At 47.6% G+C, this 18,838-nt stretch overlaps 1 protein-coding gene across 1 annotated transcript in view; it reads left to right on the forward strand.

The window, feature by feature from the left end:
- Positions 1–1,778: 1,778 nt before the first annotated feature.
- Positions 1,779–18,838, forward strand: part of ELMO2 (engulfment and cell motility 2) — a 1,054,165-nt gene continuing 1,037,105 nt past the window's right edge. The window contains exon 1 of the mRNA XM_069651200.1: positions 1,779–1,912. The gene's annotated coding sequence lies outside the window, so the exon portion shown is untranslated. The remainder of the gene's footprint in view (positions 1,913–18,838) is intronic.

The raw sequence follows: 18,838 nt of genomic DNA on the forward strand, positions 1-18,838 counted from the left end.
ATCCTTCATATGTTTGGGTTATGGTAGCTCCTAAATATTCCACCTTCTCTTCCACCCGCATTATAGGGGGCACCCTCTTCAGCTCCTCCTTCACTTATGGGTCCTCTGTGATGTTGAGAGCCTTAGCTTTCCCATAATTTAGAGTGAATCCCCAAACCTTACCAAACCAGTGCAGTTCCTTCAGGGTTACTGATAGGGAATATCTCGGGTCCCCCAGATATAATGCTATTTTACGTTACTGCCCTGTGCAAGTCACCCCCTTTGTCCTATTGTCATTCCGTATTAGGCAGGCCAGGGGTTCTATAGCTAGGGCAAAGGCAAGGGTGGGTAGCAGGCAGCACTGCCCCATTCCTCTCCAAAAGTGAATAGGTTCTGTCAATTCCCTATTAACATTAATTCTGATGGTCCGGGTCTTGTAATTTGCTAATGCCATCTTGGCAAACTTCAGTCCAAAACCATAGGCTCCTAAGTCTAGTTCTGTATATTTTCAATCTAAGATATCAAATGCCCGCTGGATGTCTGATGCCAGCAATGCACATTTCTGGCCGGTTCTCCTCCATTAATTACGTTTATGACCCTTCTAATATTGTCCTACGTACTATACTCCAGGATTAATCCTGTTTGATCCAGGTGAACTATTCCAGTGAATATGCACATCAGACGGGTTGCTAAAATATTTGCATATATTTTAGCATCACTGTTGAGAAGAGTTATAGGTCGATATGCTGCCCATTCCGATGGTCCTTCCCTGACTTTAATACTAGCATGGTAGTTGACATTTCCATCGCTTGTGAACCACTCCTACCAAGCTAATTGTGTTGAGTAGCAGGGTTAGACATTTCGAGGAGCTGGACACAATTTAGTTCCTGCTTCTAAGTTAATAGAGCCTGATTAGCTTCACATATTCATGCCAATTGGTGCCATACACACATACCTATGTGATGTTAAGTGTGTGTTTGGGAATGAGTATGAATGTGCATTAGGATACATGTATAATACATTTAAAGCAGAACAAGTCGTGTATTGTCATACCGTGGTTTCCTAGGTGGTGGCGTCTGGGGATGCCTGTCAACACCTGGAGACTACCCTGGTATCTCTCACAACTCCACTCGGTCCACAGGGTTCATCAAACTACACTTCCCATCAGTCCTCCTTCCCGCGGTCACGTGACGCCTACGCAACGTGCTTTCACGTCTTCGCGCGGCTTGAGTATTTAATTCCTGTCACTTCACATAACGGGTGCTCCTTAACTAAATAGTTACGAGTACTTTGTATCCCGTTATTCTTGATATCCTGTTACTACGACCCAGTCTGTCAACAAGGAATGCTCTACTGCCTTTGTCCTTTTGGTCTCTCGGCGCCTGGTTCCCTCTGCTGTTCCCCATGGTTACCGAACTCCGATACATGCTCCATCGACTTTCTTCCTGTTTAGCCCTTTTGTGTGACGCCTCTGAACTCTGGGCCTTGCTCTCCGTGGGGGATAGCGTTTAGTATTCATAGCACTAAAAGCCCTGATTCAAGCTCTTTCCGTGTGCTCTCTTATTACACCTCGCTCCATTTATTTCTTCACCTAATCCCCACTGACTCACCAAAGCCTTTTCTTCTGGATTCCCAGGGACACTCTCCTGCTTATCACAAGGATCATTACCCTGAACACATCGGTGACCTATTTGGACGCTCTCCTGCTTAACTGTTCACTTGTTGGATTGCTTTATAATTCTTTGGGACACTCTGGTGATTTTGTCCTTTGGATTGGTTCTGGACTATTACTTTAGTTTGCGCCCTCGTGCCGTTCGGGTTAGGTGGCTCTGCAAAGCCTTTCTGGATTTGGGACTTCCTCCTTCACCAATCACAGCCCATCACTTTCCCACTGACTACAAGTAGGATGCTGGCCTTCTTCTTTACAGAGCAGGTAAGAGTGGGTAATTGTTGGTGGTGATTGCTGTATTCCGGCATTCCTGGCTGCTTTTCTGAACTGTTGTATTATTCTTTGTTCCCTTAGCTCTGTTGTTGCTGCTCGTGCATTTTCACTCAAGCCCCCGGCCTGTCAGGTGTTTTAAATTCCTGCAGGCTGCGCTCTTGGGGGGAAAGTCTTTTTTTACATCGTGTTCAAGACTTTCTCAGAGTGAAGAAACACCCAAAGTGGGAGTCATATCTGTATCACTTCAGGTTGTGACATGTATAGTGGGCAAAATATTACACAGTGCATCTCAGGTGGAAGTTAGAATTGCAAATTGCTATGTATAAGCTCCTGATTAATGGGGGATGTCTGAGACCTACGAGCTGCTTTTAGCTCCTGCTCAATAACTCTTTATTTTGATCCCTGAATAGCTTGGCTAACGGTTCATCAGTGCTGTTTTGTAGACCTTTTTGTTGCCATTCCTAAACCCATCTGTGCGGGCTTTATTCCGTTGTAAGACATCAATCGCCCTCCCTAGCTCCTCAGGAGAAATTGCTTCTTCTAGCAATTACTTAACTGCTTGTTTTGTAGACCTTTTTGTTGCCATTCCTAAACCCATCTGTGCGGGCTTTATTCCGTTGTAAGACATCAATCGCTCTTCCTAGCTCCTCAGGAGAAATTGCTTCTTCTAGCAATTACTTATCTGCTTCTGGAACTCGCTGTCGTACCCCTCCACCTTCTTTTAATTTGTCCGAGTCTAGTGACCTCCTTTTTATGACTCATTTATAGTATGATGCTAATGCTATTATTTTAGGTTTATCCCATTCTCCCCTCTGAGCCTTCCCAACTCATCCTTCAGTGCAGTGACAAAGTTTTGCAGTAAGGAAGTGGTTTGTCTTGCTCCCTTTTATGTACTAATTATAATTGTTCTTTTATAAATTGCTTAATTTTCAAAGCGCAGGATCGGGATTCGAACCTGTGTTGCACTGCGTTGTCTTGCTTCCAAGTTAAGCACGTTGCCCCAGAACTACCCCCACCCCCAGCCATTGCTTAGTGTGCAGAAGACTATCTTGCCTTTTGTTAAATTTTTTTAACTTTTCTTTATGAGTGCTAAACATTACAGCAGGAGGAAAAAAGATGGTAGGACACATCAGTACAATGGTTACATTACACCAGTTCATGCACAGCATTTCTACAACGCCAATAGGGCAAGGCAGCGCAAACAGCAGATCTGTACAGGACTATGCAGAGATCAAACAACCAGTAAGGATACACTTAGAAGCAAACAATAGATTATCCAATTATTCAGTATCAGAATCATGTCCATGTAGGCACTGTAGATAAGCGTGAGAAGGGGGCTAAATATCAACCGGCTTGCTGTTCAACAGTTACAAGGAGAACCAGTGTTCCTCCTGGTCAGAGGACCATGTAACAACACGCAACCACTGCGCAATCTTTGGGTCTGCAGGGCGTAGCCACAGTATCAGTATGCAACGAACAGCCAGCAGCATACAGACACTGGCAAGTTTATGGTAGCTACTGCAGGGGAGTGTGAGTTTGTGGAACAAACAGGTCATCGGGTCAGGGTCGATAGTGCAGTCAAACATCTTAGACATAGGAGGTCATTACGACCCAGGCATTAAGGGGTTAACGGCGCCGTAAAAGGTTGCGGCGCCGTTAACCCCTTAACGCCTTACTACGAGGTCCCTTTGCGGCTCGCGACCTTAACGTCTGGTCTGGACCAGCCGTTAAGGTAGGGACCCGCAAAGGGACCTTGAAGGTAATTACGGTACCGCAACTTGCGGTACCGTAATTACCGCCTTCCCCTTTCCCATTGAGCCCTATGGGGCAAAAATGGGAATGGGGAAGGGCCAATGGCAAATGGGGAATTACCGCCCCACCAACCTTGGAATGGGGTGATAATTCCCCATTTCACCATGGCAGAATCATTAAGTTACCGGCGTTAACCATGGCGCTAAAAGCGCCATTGGTTAACGCCGGGGTTGTAATGAGGGCCATAGTGTCACAAACCCCAGAACTGAATGCCCTTGGGCAGTCCCATATCATGTGGAAGTATCCCGCCTCCTCGGCACGGCACCTAGGGAAGTGGGAAGATTGGTTATGTGAAATGTGATGTAGTCTAGCAGGGGTATAATGGTACCTGTGTAGTAGTTTAAATTGTATCAAGCGGAATCTGGAGTTAAATGATTAGTTTGTGTACACATGGCCTCCCAGATTTCATCTGTGATGTCTTTGCCTAAGTCTACGGACCAGGTCTTTCGAAGCTTAGTAAGTGGTTTATCGCCCTGGTTCTGTAGCAAGTTGTATATCCTGGACACTTTACCATGGGCCGTACCAGAGCAATAAAGGATCCCATATCGTACACATCTTTCAATGTGGCATAACCATCTAGTACCCATTTGCGTTCATCACTCCTGCTTATTTTTGGGAATGTCGGGAGGCAGTGCCATAGTGGAAGATCTCAGTGGAACAAACGGGGGATATTTATCAACATCCATATCTTACCCCAAGCCAGGGCCGTCATGCCGACGGGGCCTGTCCCTTCGGATCCCCTCCTTGGTGGTGGTAGCACCAGGGAGCGTACAGCACGAGTACCAGCTGCGCGCCGTTCGATGTTAACATGCAGGTGAGGGGACACTTCACCGAACCAATAGGTTGTGTATTGTGCCTGTGCTGCTATCCAGTATTTTTCAGGATCGGGTGCCACAAGGCCACCCTGATTGTATGGTCTGGTCAAAGTGTCCCACTTCAGTCGGACCACATGAAGTTATTGATTGCGCTTTCAGCGTTTTGAAGAACTCTGACCCCGGCCATAGTAGCACATTTAGAAAATAATAGAGAAAAGCTAGCATGATAGTCATTTTAAGGAGTAATACCTGCCCGGTGATAGTGATGGGGAGTCTCCCCAACCGCAGGAGCTTGTCTAGGAGTTAGGGGAAGTATATCCCGTAGTTACGCTCATATAGCGTGGCCAAGTGTCATGCAACCATAATTCCCAGGTATTTAATCTCTTGGGGGGACCAGGCAAACCCCATGAGGTCTTGTGGGGCTGTAGTCGCATCCGGTAATGGAAATAGTTAGGACTTGGTGCAATTGACTTAAAGCCCAGACAGGGTCCCAAAGGCAAGACATCACGCATAACTGGAGCAAAGTGTATGTCCGGATCACATGCAAATAATAATGCATCGTCTGCATAAAGTGATATTATTTCGGGTGTACCTAAAAGCCTAATTCCTCTATGCGCATGCTTGTGTCTGATCCAGTCGGCCAGAAGCGCCATCACTACCGCAAATATCAAAGGCGAGAGTAGGCATCCCTGCCGAGTCCCTCTACATGTGTCAAAAAAAGTATAAAGTTGCTCATTTGCGCTGACCCTGGCCCTAAGGCGTGTATATAACAGGCGCACCCACGAGATAAAGCGCGGACCGAAGTTGCATTTCTCCAGTCCCACCCAGAGGAATTGCCAAGATACTGAATCAAAGACTTTTTGAATATCTAGCGTTGCTGCAACCGCCTGTGCTGTCTGGCTTATTTGAGCAAGGATGTTAAATAGAGGCCTCAAATTGAGCGCCGTTGACCGCACAGGGACAAAGCCATCCTGATCCCGGTGGATTATGTATTTCATATAAGGAGCAAGTCGCAGGGCCAGTGCCTTAGCAAATATCTACACATCAGTGTTGAGTGAGAGGGGTCAGTAGGACCCACACTGCGCTGCCGACTTGTCAGGCTTCAGTAAGACGATTATAACCGCTTCACGCAGTGAGGGGGGGAGCGCTACAAGTGCACAGGACTCATCCCATAGGGCAGCAAGTGGGTCATTGGCCATTCTAGTGCTTCCATTGCTTCATCGGATAGCACAGATAGTCGTACGCCCTCTAGGAATGCTTCAATGTTGGGGATAGACGCAACATCGCAATTTGCATAGAGCCTTTCATTAAAGGAGCAGAATACCTGATTCAACTCAGACTGCGTGTGGGCCATTGCCGAAGGAACATGATGGTTTCCATTCTCCCTAGCGAGTAGCCTGCCAGGGTGATCCCCCTCACCATATTTCTTTGCCAACCCAGGGTAGTCAAGAAACTTCATTTCCCTATCAGCATGGTCACGAGAGTTGTCAAGTTCCGACTTGATGTCACCCAGTGTGATAGCAGTAGGGAGTGATGTGTATTGCTGCTGAAGCTGGTGAAGTGTGGTCTCACAATCCAGGATATTGCACCTTATCACCCTCAACATCCCAGATTCCTTAGCCAAGGCCATACCACGGATATAGACTTTAAAGGCCTCCCACAGAGTTGCACCGGAGTTGACAGAACCTGCATTGATCTCAAAATATTCCTCTACACATTTCCCTATTTCGGCTGCAAATACGGGGTCAGGTAGTGCTTGTGGCTTAAGTCTCCAGACGCGCCTCACTCTATCTGCAGTGCTATGTATTAATGACATTGTGACTGGGAAGTGGTCTGAAAAGGTTCTAGGTAGTATACTAGCAGTTCCCACATGCCCTATGAAGTCACCAGAGACCAGCCACATATCAATGCGTGAGTGGGAGTCGTATACTGTGGAATAGAAGGAGTATATATGGGATGTCGGGTTTAGTAGTCTCCAGGCATTCACCATTCCCAGGCTGGTGAGACACTCTATTTTTTTTTTTTTTTTAATTTCAATTTGTATTGGTAGCAAAATTAATTTACACCTTTACAAATATTACATCTTAAAATCAAGTATTACAAATGTTAAAACAAATCAATATTGTCTCTCTTGACACAAAACAACAATATTCACACATACATAACACATAAAAGCCTAAAAGGGACTCAACAACCGTCAAAGTCACCTCCAACTCTAGGGGGTAGCAGAAAAATACTAAATTTAAAAAATTTAGACCGTCACCATGAGCACCATGTAGGGTCCTTTTAACCAAAGAGGAAAACAGACACCAAGCATCTTGGAGCTTTCTTTATACCCACATTAGAAGAGAGAGCATTTTACACTGAAACTCTATAAAACAACTTCATAGAAAACACCACTTCTAAGACGATCAAAATGATGACAATGGCCCCAGCACCTGCTCCTAGAAAACAAGTGGTATCTCATAAATACGATACAAACATTTGGCCAGATTCCATGCAACTCCTCAGACACCTGCACACTTCGTAAGGCCAAGTTGTGTTGTAGCAGCTGTTCTTCGATGAGCAGAACAAGTCTAACTGTTGCTAGAATAATTGAGGTGGTATTACCCTGCATGCAACGAAGCCAAACTAAGTGACGTTCAAAGGTAGAGTGTGAATACAAAAAGGCACCCAAACAACGACGCCTATGATTGTCGAAGAAGTCACAATACATAAAAAGATGTTCCAGGGTTTCACTCTCGGAAGGCTTAAGACAGAATCTGCACACTTCCCACTGTACCTGGGCCTTATAAACGGACCAATTCCTGATCCGATAGGGCGTATGGATTAGGTCGAAGCGGAAGCGCATGTAGGTTCTTCTTGCCGCTTTATCAGGGCAACATAATAAATATGGTAGTCCAGGGGAGACAGCCTGCCTAAATGTGGCATAGGTAGAAAAGGAGGAATAACCCCCGATCAAGTCCGAATTGTGAGCCCATGAATTTTTAAAAAAACGCATTTTGACCATATGCGGGTGATCTATTAGGTCTTGTTGTGACATGTTCAAAGAGATTAAAATAGCCTGTATTCGGGCGTTAAACTCGCACATCGAAGTTGGATGTTTTTGAGCTAACATTGTTTGGAAATCCTCATAGAGGGAGTTTGGAGGCGGAGTAAGCATTTTACAAAAGGTATTTACCATACGCCACTGATATTTGTCTGCTAAAGGATAAAGACCCAGTTCATGTAGAATGATAGGATTGGGGAGATAACCAGGCAAATCCAAGATAGTTTTCCACAATTTACCTTGGAGCAAATTTAAAACAGGCCCCAAGTTCACAAGACAGACATCATTTGCATAGAGCAGAATAGGTTCTACCTTCAGGGTATAATATTGGAACAAGGGGCTGAGGGAGAATCTACAGTATCTTCGAAAAATGATTCTCATTTGGACCAGCAAGGGAGTCAGCTTAGAATTCAGCACTGTGCGCCATGCACCGACAGACGCTCCATTCGACAGGTGGTAACCTAGGTAGGTTATTTCTTCTTTTTTTGTGATGGGAAGCTCATTAATCACAAAGTTGAATTTTAGTCTTTTTTTTTAGCAGTAAAAACCATTATCTGAGATTTTACTGGATTGATGGTCATGTTATTAAGAGTGCAATACTCATAAAAGGTATTTAATTTATTTTGGAGACCAAAAGGGACCCTGTCGAATAGGATTACGTCATCGGCGAAAGCCAACCAGTGTAGCCGAAGTTTACCCAATGCTACCGGGAAGGAGTTGGTACCTAGAAATATCTGCTCGATATCCGCCAGATAGAGATTAAATAAAACCGCTGCCAAGTTGCACCCCTGTTTCACCCCTATACACGTGGGGATGATGTCTGATAGAAGCCCCTCCGAGTTAATACGGACCCTGTAAAACGTGTTTTGATGCAAGTCTGCTATTATTGCTACTAATGCAGCGGGAATACCATAAGTTAACATCTTCTGCCACAGACGATTTCGTAAGACATTATCAAAGGCAGCTGAGAGATCTAATGCTGCCATATATATGGTGGCAGTAGTCTTAGAATGGGCAGCGTGTAGAAGATGGGCAAGAGTCAAGGCGTTTAACTGGGTGCCCATTCCTTTCCGAAAGCCGATTTGGGCTTTTGCAAAAATGGGAGAGGCACTTCCAGCTCGCAGAGAACCAGCTTTGCAAATTTTTTTGCTGATGTGTCGATTAAGGCGATAGGTCTAAAATTTGTCGGGTTGCTTAAAGCACCCTTTTTGTGGATAGTAATCACTCTGGCCCTTAGCCATGATTTAGGAATTCTGCCGGATTCGTAAACCAGCTGGAAGCGTGGCAGCAAGTACCTGGCCCAAAAATTCGGGTCATCCTTGAACACACAAGGAGGTAACCCGTCAGGCCCAGCCGCCTTTGAAAATTTCAGTTGGGCAATTGCCCATATGATATCTTTAAGAGCCCACGGACAAACACGTGGGAACGACAGCTGCATTGTCAGCGCTTCCGACGGTGTGTTTCAGGGACTTCATATTTTTGATGAAAAAATTGCTCCCATTCTACGCCTGTGATGGACGCATCCATTCGCGTATCCACTTTTCCCGTCGGATTTCTTAGAATAGCCCATACTTCACGAGTTCTTTTTTTGCATGGCAACTCGATCATATTTTGATTGGCTAGAGTGAAAGAAGCCTGTCGAAGAGATTTTAATTGCCTTTTAAATCGGGCAACAATGTAGTTCTTTTCTCTAATGTAGCCGGAAATGTACAACGACATTCGTTTCAGCTTGTGTAGCTTGCTGTTTTTTTAACTTTTTAATAGTGCGACTGCGTCGACATTATCACGGAAGTCACGCAAGTTGCTGTTGTCGCGCGAGTCTTTCAAAAGGTTGGCTAGGTGCCCATGAATCATTGCTAAATTTATCTCATTAATTTTTTCCATGTTACCCACAGAGGCAAAATCATCATGGGACACCAACAGGTCCCTGTTAACCAGGTACACCAATTTCCGGCACACTGACGGATGCCAGTTTACCGAGATAGTGTGCCTATCTCCTTTGACCAGACAAACCGGGGCTGAAACCTCGTGGGCCACACTCTTAATGTGTAGGCGTGAAGTCAGCATATGGTGATCGCTCAGACCCACATCCCGAATAAGGATAGGGTCGAGGAGCCCAGTGCACGCACTCGAGGCCAGCAAATAGTCAATGAGGGATGCGGCTTGCCTACGCCTCCAGGACGATCTACTTGAATGATTCGCAAGTTGTATAGGATAGATCCCCCTTTCCTTAAAAAAGAGTGCCAAGGTATCTCCTCTACGGCGGGCTTGTTGGGCATAGGCGGAGTAGTTGGGAGTAGGCAATGCAGGATTGTTGAGGGGCAGATAAGAATTCAAATCACCTCCAATGACAATTTCATGGTCGGGACATATGCCTGCCGCAAGACCTAACATACAGTCCAAATCTTCTAAAAGCGAGTTCAACGACACCGCGTTTGGGTTCCAATGAATTGACAAGAGAAAAAGAGTTGAGATAGAACAATGCTCAAACGAGGCCTTAACCAATAGGCATGAGTCAGAGGTGTCCATAAGGGCTAACACTGCCTTCAAGCCATTGTTGATTAATATGGCAATTCCCCCTGCAGGGCGACCAAATTTTTGTCGACAGGCAGGGACCGAAAAGCAAGTATAGCCATCCAGGCAGAGTTCGCACATGGCCGTTGTTTCCTGCAGAAAGAGAATGTCAAGTTTTTGCTCAGGCACAGCCCGTCTATGCCATGCCCCGAGATTGCTTAAACCACAGCAATTCCACGAGGCAACAGAGAGACTGTGCAGTTATGATTCAGAAGTAGGCCCTTTTATAACTGCCGCCACTTTTAGCAAAGGCTCCAACCACGCTAAACCGCTAAGGGTTTGGTTGAGCGAGGCCAATTGTACCGCTAGTTGGTTGGCGTGAGCTTCAAAAATGACTGCAGTGGGTTCTGCGGGGCATTCTTTTGGCGTCTCAGGTACCCAATCTAGAAAGTCCCAAGCACTTTCCATATCCAAACAACAGATGCGGAACAAGCCCAATTAAGTAAAAATCATCTGCGAACTCCAAGAGCATTTTGGTTATAATCTGGGATTGCACTCTGCAGAGCACTCTGTGGTTGTTATGGGTCGCCAGCTTAACCCAATCCAGGTCCTTGGGTGATAAGTTTCTTAAGGCTGGAATCTGAAAGAAAGAGTTCATCAGGAATGACCTATTAATCCGAGCAGGGCCATTAATCTCGGGGTTACTAGACCACCCAATGATTAATTTCATATCCTTGGGCGTTTGTGCAAAGGACAAAGCCTCATTGGCGGTCTCTACTGCCGGGGCTGGGCACTTCTGCAAATTCCCAACTACACCATGCCGGCTCAGGTCAGACGGCAACTGGGCAGACTGGGGATGGTGGGCCAAGTCTTCATGTGCTTCCCTGTCGATGGCAGCCTCTGGCAAAATTGCAACAACAGCTTCATAACCTCCGGCTGAACGTGGCGGGGGCACGTAGGGACATGCTAAGCTTGCAGCAGCAATGGCTGGCAGGGCGACCGATTCACTCACCTGCGCACCAGGAGGAGATTCCGTGGGCTCTGGGGCAGGTGCAAGGCTTGCAACTGGAGGCACCTTTGTGCCAACTGGCTGTCTAATAAGGACTTTTCTCGATTCAATATTTGGAAAGAAACAGTGCAATAGCGGTTGCCTTTTTGCCGTTGGTGTCTTAGGAACGGCACCAGCGGGGAACTGCACATTCCCGCTTTTTAGGGCTGCAATCTGCAGGTGTTTCCTACTTTCCTCGTCAAGATCCCCCAAGTCTAAACCCAAATCGTCGTTGTTACTCAGATTATTAGCAATATGTGGTAAGCAGGGTACAAGGGGCATCTGCACTGGCCTACCTGGGGGGGGCATTGATGGCTACTTTACTCTGCATGGCCTTTGTCTGTTTGAGACGTTTTTGGGCTCGTAAAAAAGACTTTCTTGCCTTGCGAGAGATGAAATGCCTTCCTTCATGTTCCACTGGCCCCTCTTCGACTTCCAACGTCGAAGTAGGTTCCACCATAGAGATCGTAACCAGGGGATCAATGAGCGCCGTCAACACCGAAGGACTGTCCAGAGGGACGACACTCTCCTCTTCAGCTTCATGACTCTTGGTAAAAGAAGCAAGTCCGTCCTGGAGCGGTGGAGTCCCAGCCATCTTATACAGGAGTTGTTCCACCTGCAGTAGCCGATCATGCTGTAATTTAGCTAGTTCAAAAAGGTCAATGGCCTCTGAATCCCCATAATCTAAGGTGAGTCTCTTATCTCCCTGCACTACTTGTGAATAGGATCGTTGGGGCATGAAGGCAAGATGAATTCCAAAGACAGTTTGGGTACCTTGTGAGCAGGTCAAAATGTCATCTCGCGAGGATTGCAGGGTGGAATTGACATTTGCCAACATCTTTTCGAATAGAGCCAGGTAGAAGGCTTTGGATTGATTGTCAGCTAAGATATAGCCTTCCAATTTTGACATCTTGTCTTTCATGGATCCCAGCGAACCCTGCATCTCCCTTATTGAACAATGGGTAAGCTCATGCCCCATGTCCAACAAGTTAAGTATGCGGGAGATGACGGGAAAATTAAAAGACTCATGTTGCTGGGTAATGGAAGAAGAATCTTCAGGAGTAGAGGCCGATCTAGCTTCCCCTTTCGGAGCAGACAAGTCAGCATCCTCATTTCCAAGGGAGTAAGGGTCGATATTAGGTGGAAGAAACATCCCTGTTGGCAAACCCTCGTCAACTAGAAAGTTGTCATAATGAGGCACAGGCGTTGCTTGCAAACCTTTCACCGACGTCATTAAGGCCTGGTCTGTTAGCTTGACGTCAATATTTGTGTTTCTTTCTGTTGGCAGGTGGAAGTGTACTTGTTCCCGGAAAAGGAACAAGCTCAAGGCGGGAGAAGAGGGGCCAAGAGAGAGGCGCACTCTTTTTGCTAATTCACTAATTACAGTAGGTGCCATCATAGAGGTGTCTAAATTGTAAGGAAGACCTCCTTGTTCATGGACCAGGGCACAATTTGGGTCCTGGGAAAACACATCTACATCACCCACCACCCCATCCATGTCGTTAGCATCTTGTACGGTAAATGTTGGCTGAGCCAAGGAATTGGAAATCCCAGGGGCAGAAATAGAATTTTCTAACGAGGGGACTACAGCATTACTAACAAAAACTTTGTCCGAAACCACCCTAGTGACGCTCTCCACTTGAAAATTAGACATTTTTACAGAGGCTTTTTTGGTTCCGGTTGGCGATGGGAGGGAATTGCTAGGGGTTCTATTCCCCGCGTGATTCTTGGTTGTCTTCGCAGTGGCACCTGTTTTGCAACCACTTCTAAGAATTGGGCTCATACTAGAATACTAAACGCACCTCAAGTACGAGTTGTAGTACCCCGCCCGTTTGTATATACACAATGTAGCCTGAGGAAAGAACAAAACTACACCTTCCACAGTAGTGACAAGAAATGCTTAAGTAAAAGTCACTAGCCAATGCAACAACTCCAAACAGAAAGAAGTGGTGTCCAACGCTAGCTCAAGTATGAAACTTTACTCTATACCATATAGCAAAGAAATCATCCCTATTTGGAACAGACGTGACAACAAAATCGCATGTGACAGCAAACGGCAACCAAACGTTTACAGGATGCCTGGAACTGTACACTTACGATGGTAAACATACAGTAATTCAAAATGATAGAGCAAGCACCTCTAACCGACGGGATCAAATGCTTTTAGCCCACAGTCTCCCGTCGGCAGGAAGGAACCTAAAAACTTAGGAGAAGTATAGAATAGCCCCTCTGTGCTTCTGCTCTAAACACACACCTTCCTTGCTGGCACACAATAAGTATTTCCAAACTACTGGTTCAAATACGAGGCGTACCTCTAAGAGCCCCTTAGAGAGATTCGCCACCAGCCCTTCTTAAGGTGTGACAAGCACCACACCTCCACCTCGAGGCGCCCCGCGACCCGCGAACAGCCAACAGTACTTTGCAAGTACTTCGCGGTGCGCGGCGCGGGTGCGCCAGAGGCTGTTTGATAAGGAGGCTCGAAGGGGCGGGGGGCTTCACAGGGGGCGGGCCCGCTTTCTACAGGAACTGCTTCAAAAAAAAAAAAGGAAAAGAAAGCACGCTGATTAGAGGTCTGTTGTAAGGCACTCAAAACCGTGGGACCTCCCACAAAAACACAACTCCCAATGGCAACACTCCACCAGTAGGGCCACCCAACCCAGTAAGTGTCGAAGGGCACACAGCCCGTTTGGCCACCCAACCCAGCAAAAGTCAATGGGCACACAGCCCGGTGCACCCCACGCAATGATCACTCAAGGTCAATAATTAGGGTGAAACAGTCACCTTGAGTCAGGCACTTCGGTGCAACTAAAAAGGACGTCCTCCGGTCGAGGGCGCGTTGAATGGAAAGACCAGCCGTGCTCCGAGTAGGGAAGCAGGGCAAAGTAGGCAAAGTCCCAAGTCCAAATCCAAGTCCCAGGGCAAAGCGACGACGCAGCCGGCAGCCAACAGTACTTTGCAAGTACTTCGCAGTGCGCGGCGCGGGTGCGCCAGAGGCTGTTTGATAAGGAGGCTCGAAGGGGCGGGGGGCTTCACAGGGGGCAGGCCCGCTTTCTACAGGAACTCCTTCAAAAAAAAAAAAAGGAAAAGAAAGCACGCTGATTAGAGTTCTGTTGTAAGGCACTCAAAACCGTGGGACCTCCCACAAAAACACAACTCCCAATGGCAACACTCCACCAGTAGGGCCACCCAACCCAGTAAGTGTCGAAGGGCACAGAGCCCGTTTGGCCACTCAACCCAGCAAAATTCAATGGGCACACAGCCCGGTGCACCCCACGCAATGATAACTCAAGGTCAATAATTCGGATGAAACAGTCACCTTGAGTCAGGCACTTCGGTGCAACCAAAAAGGACGTCCTCCGGTCGAGGGCGCGTTGAATGGAACGACCAGCCGTGCTCCGAGTAGGGAAGCAGGGCAAAGTAGGCAAAGTCCCAAGTCCAAATCCAAGTCCCAGGGCAAAGCGACGACGCAGGTGGCAGCCAACAGTACTTTGCAAGTACTTCGCGGTGCGCGGCGCGGGTGCGCCAGAGGCTGTTTGATAAGGAGGCTCGAAGGGGCGGGGGGCTTCACAGGGGGCGGGCCCGCTTCCTACAGGAACTCCTTGAGTCAGGCACTTTTGTGCAACCAAAAAGGACGTCCTCCGGTCGAGGGCGCGTTGAATGGAAAAGACCAGCCGTGCTCCGAGTAGGGAAGCAGGGCAAAGTAGGCAAAGTCCCAAGTCCAAATCCAAGTCCCAGGACAAAGCGACGACGCAGCTGGCAGCCAACAGTACTTTGCACTCTAGTATAACTGTCAAGGTCTACTCCCAGATCTATCGAGATTTATATCAATGATCGTATTGAAATCCCCCACCCACACTATGGGCACCAAGGGATATAATGCCAGGATGTCTGCCATTTGAAAGTAGAAATCAGGATCATCTACATTGGGTCCATAGACATTCATCAATAGTACCTCTTGACCTAGCAGTTCGTCATACAGTAGCATGTATCTACCTAGTGGGTCCAGGTGTGCAATTCTATGTTTATATGGTATCAATCTATGGATAAGTGTCACTCATGACCCCTCGACTCTGAGTGGAATATGTCGTGTAGTAACACTGCGCACCCGAGCTCTTAGGGAACCCATCGCAGCCGCTCACCAGTGCATGTGTTTCCTGCAGAAACAAAATTCAGACCATGTGCCGTTCAACATTTTAATTGGAGACTACGCATTTTAACTGGGTTGCCCAGACAACGCACATTCCAGCTCATACATCGCAGTGTCTCAGCCAACATCTAGCCAGTGTGTTGTGTATGTCCGGAGCACAGCATGGGCGAGTCGAGAATGCTGCACAAGAATAGTTACCAAGGTGTACCACCATTTCAAAATTGTAACACACATGTCAAGCACATTTTTTTTTTTCCCTCAGGGAACCCCATCCCGCCCCATCCCTCTCCCAATCAGAGGAATGAATACCCCAACCCCAAAAACCCAACAACATTTGCAGCTTTGCATGGGGGGGCTGTAAGGCAACTCTGGCCCAGCTCACATCACAGCCTTGCTTACATCATGTAAATCAGTTGCAGGAGAACATTACCAAGTGAACATTACATCAATTAAGTGAGACTCAGTTAATTAATTTCTTGGTAGTCTTAGTTGTATTTATGTACCAACGGGGGACGACAACTGAGGCCCACGCTTGATGAAGTAGTGCCGCAGCGGTCTACCCAGGAAAGTGGTCATCAAGGAACTTTGTGGCCTCCTCAGTTATGGTGAAGAAATAAATCTTTCCAGCATGTTCGATCTGCAGTTTGGCTGGGTATAACATAACATATTGACACCCAAGTCTCTGAGTCTTTTTCTACAGCCATAAAGCTTTTTCACTACTGTTGAACTGTGACCGAAAAAGTCAAGGTATAGGTGGATCCTGCTGGAGCCCAGGAGCAACTCCCCTTTAGCCCTAGCAGCCCGCAGCAGCGCATCCCTATCTGGATGGTTTTGTACTCGGGCCATTATTGGCCTTGTGGGAGCCCCAGGTACAGGTCAGTGATCGGTGGGCCCGTTCTACAGCAAATTGTGTTGACAGTTTAGGGCATCCAATAGGGTGAGGAGGGTGCGTTCAACAAATTCTTCCATGGGGCCATCAATCTTATCCTCAGGTACTCCTATTATCCGCAAGTTGTTACGCCTCAAGCGGGATTCCAGGTCCTCATTATTTTTGCTAATTGCTAGCACTTGTTTTGACAAGCTCTCCCCACCCAAGTCTCCACCGCCATGATGCAAGCATCCAATTTATCCATGCGGGACTTGATGGAGCAGATAGTGCCGCTGATATCATCGAGTTTAGTATGTATAGCTCTAAACCCCTCACGCATATACTCCACCATGCGTTGCAGTTCACTGGGTTCTTCGGGTTATGATACCCTGCCTCCAGCGCCCTCTGCTCTGCCCTGGGCCCTGGGGGTGACCTTGGCACACATACTCATAGAGGATTGCTTCTTTCCTGTGCCTTTAGTCATATTGCTCAGTAATGTGTCAAGGGGAGTCTGTCACACCGCCCCCCGCACAAAAGACACGCCCCTCTATGTCCTCCTCTCAAGCAGCACTCAAATCCACACATCCCAACAGAGGTACCTTACTGCCTCAACAGGTTCCACACTGTAGGGCACGACATGGCACGCTTGACAAAACTGGAGTTTATCGCCCTTCACGTTTGTGGCAAGTTAACTGGAGGCTCCTTCATCACAAACAATCACACTGTTCACGGAGGACTGTCCGACACAACACGGCGCAGATCACGTGACTAGTTGCCTAGCAATACTGCAACGCCTTGGTAACTTGCGTCACGTGACCGTTGTCACGTGTTTCCCTACGTCGGATAAAAGGAGTCCAGTTACTGACAGCCTTGCTTCACAGCTGTTCTTTTGGGATCACGTGTCGCTCGCGCTTCGTTCAGGACTTTTTTCACTTTGGACCACGGCTTTTGTACTACGGATTATTCTTCGTCTAAACCCTGTCAACTTTGGAACTTTGGATATATTTGGCTGCCGAACTGTTTTCCCATAACGGACTGCCTCGTGTCTTGCCCTAACTTGCCTTGGAACTTTGTTCATCTGTTGCCGACCTCCACGCTGCTCTACGGACTGCCTTGTGTCTAGCCCTTATTTGTTTTGGACCTCGGTCCTGCCTTAGGTGGTTGCCTGCCAGGACTTTATCAAGCTTCACCCGGACCTGTTGTCCTTAGAACCTCCCTGGGTCCACGCTCCAACACTCACAGGTATTTCAGTGGTTCGGGTGTTTATACTCAGATACTGCATTCTGTAACATTACATAACCATATACCTTCCCTTACAGCGCTCCAGGGGTTCTTCCGGTTGTTCCTGCGTCCTGACTCCACGGACTACCATCTTTGGCCCTAACATTCATTCTGACAGGTATTACTGTGGATGTCAGTTTGATATTTGGGGACAGAGGGATAGCCCATACTCTGCACGACCATCAACTGTGTAACAGAGTCACAAGGTTGCATCATGAGGTGAGGGAAGGGAACCAGTGCTTGGAAGGTGCACCAGTGCCCGTCAACACCACACACGTGACTTTGTTCATGGCGTTAGGTTCCCAAGGGCGAAACAGAGGCGGCAGGGGCCAATGTGAATTGCAGGTTGTGCTTCTCGCCAAGGTGTATAGATGGGCTGCACTCTTGCAGAGGTACAGACCTTAGTATCAGGAATCAGCCAACACAAAAGGGGAACCAGAGTAGTGAGCCAAGGCGCTCCCGATGTTTCAAATACAGGAGAGACACCCAGAGGGGTGCAAAGTGCGGATCTCGGAGTGATTGGATTATACATCACTCCGGCGGTTCCAGCCATTGTGCAAGATGCCAGGTGGTGCCAGGAGCCCAGATCGGACTGCCACTGGGGGGGTCCGGAAATGTGTGTGCAGTAGGTGTGTCGCAGGAGCCTTCCCCTGACCACTGTCAGCATGGTAAGCACTTAGGAGGGGGCGCAGCACCCCAATGTAGCGCTCAAGGAGGGACTTCAGTGACCCCTGACCGCACAGCCCTCACAATGGGCTTTGTTTTATATGGACCACATGCCCAGGACAAGAGCAGGCCTTAGGAGGGGGGGGGCACCAGATGCTTACCACAGGGTCCACCTCGCAGGGGGGGGGCAGGCAGGGGCAGTCTTGGCGTCAAGGCTCCTCTGTCGCTGCAAGATCAATGGGTAGTGTCCCGGCACAGGAAGACTGCAGCCGCGGGCACCGGCTCCCCGGAGGCTACACCGATAGCTCTGCTTCACACTACCGAGGGCTCCGCACAGCCAGGTCGTTGGGGTGCCGGCCGATGCTGAACGCCCCCTTAGGGGCCTGGGTACCACCAATCGGGGCAGACCCGAAGGCGGCAGGGTCAGGTAGCAGAGGACACAGGAAGGTGTTTCGCGCTCTCTGCCCATCTTGCCTATTTTTATAGACCCTCTGGATATTGCGGAATTGAATTCCAAATTTTGCAAAAAGAAAAATGAAATATTGTGTTACAAATATATACATTTGAGGCATTTATGATTAATTAAGATAGGTATGGACACAGATTTCCATTTCTATTCTTATTGTGCCTCTAGATTTAAAACAATCTCCTACAAAGTAAGTATGTGGGGATCGGGGCCATTAGTGCTGTGGGCATTGGATATCTGAAATTGACACC

Source organism: Ambystoma mexicanum, chromosome 3p, assembly GCF_040938575.1.
Source record: "Ambystoma mexicanum isolate Mex_15411 chromosome 3p, UKY_AmexF1_1, whole genome shotgun sequence".
Classification (NCBI taxonomy): domain Eukaryota; kingdom Metazoa; phylum Chordata; class Amphibia; order Caudata; family Ambystomatidae; genus Ambystoma; species Ambystoma mexicanum.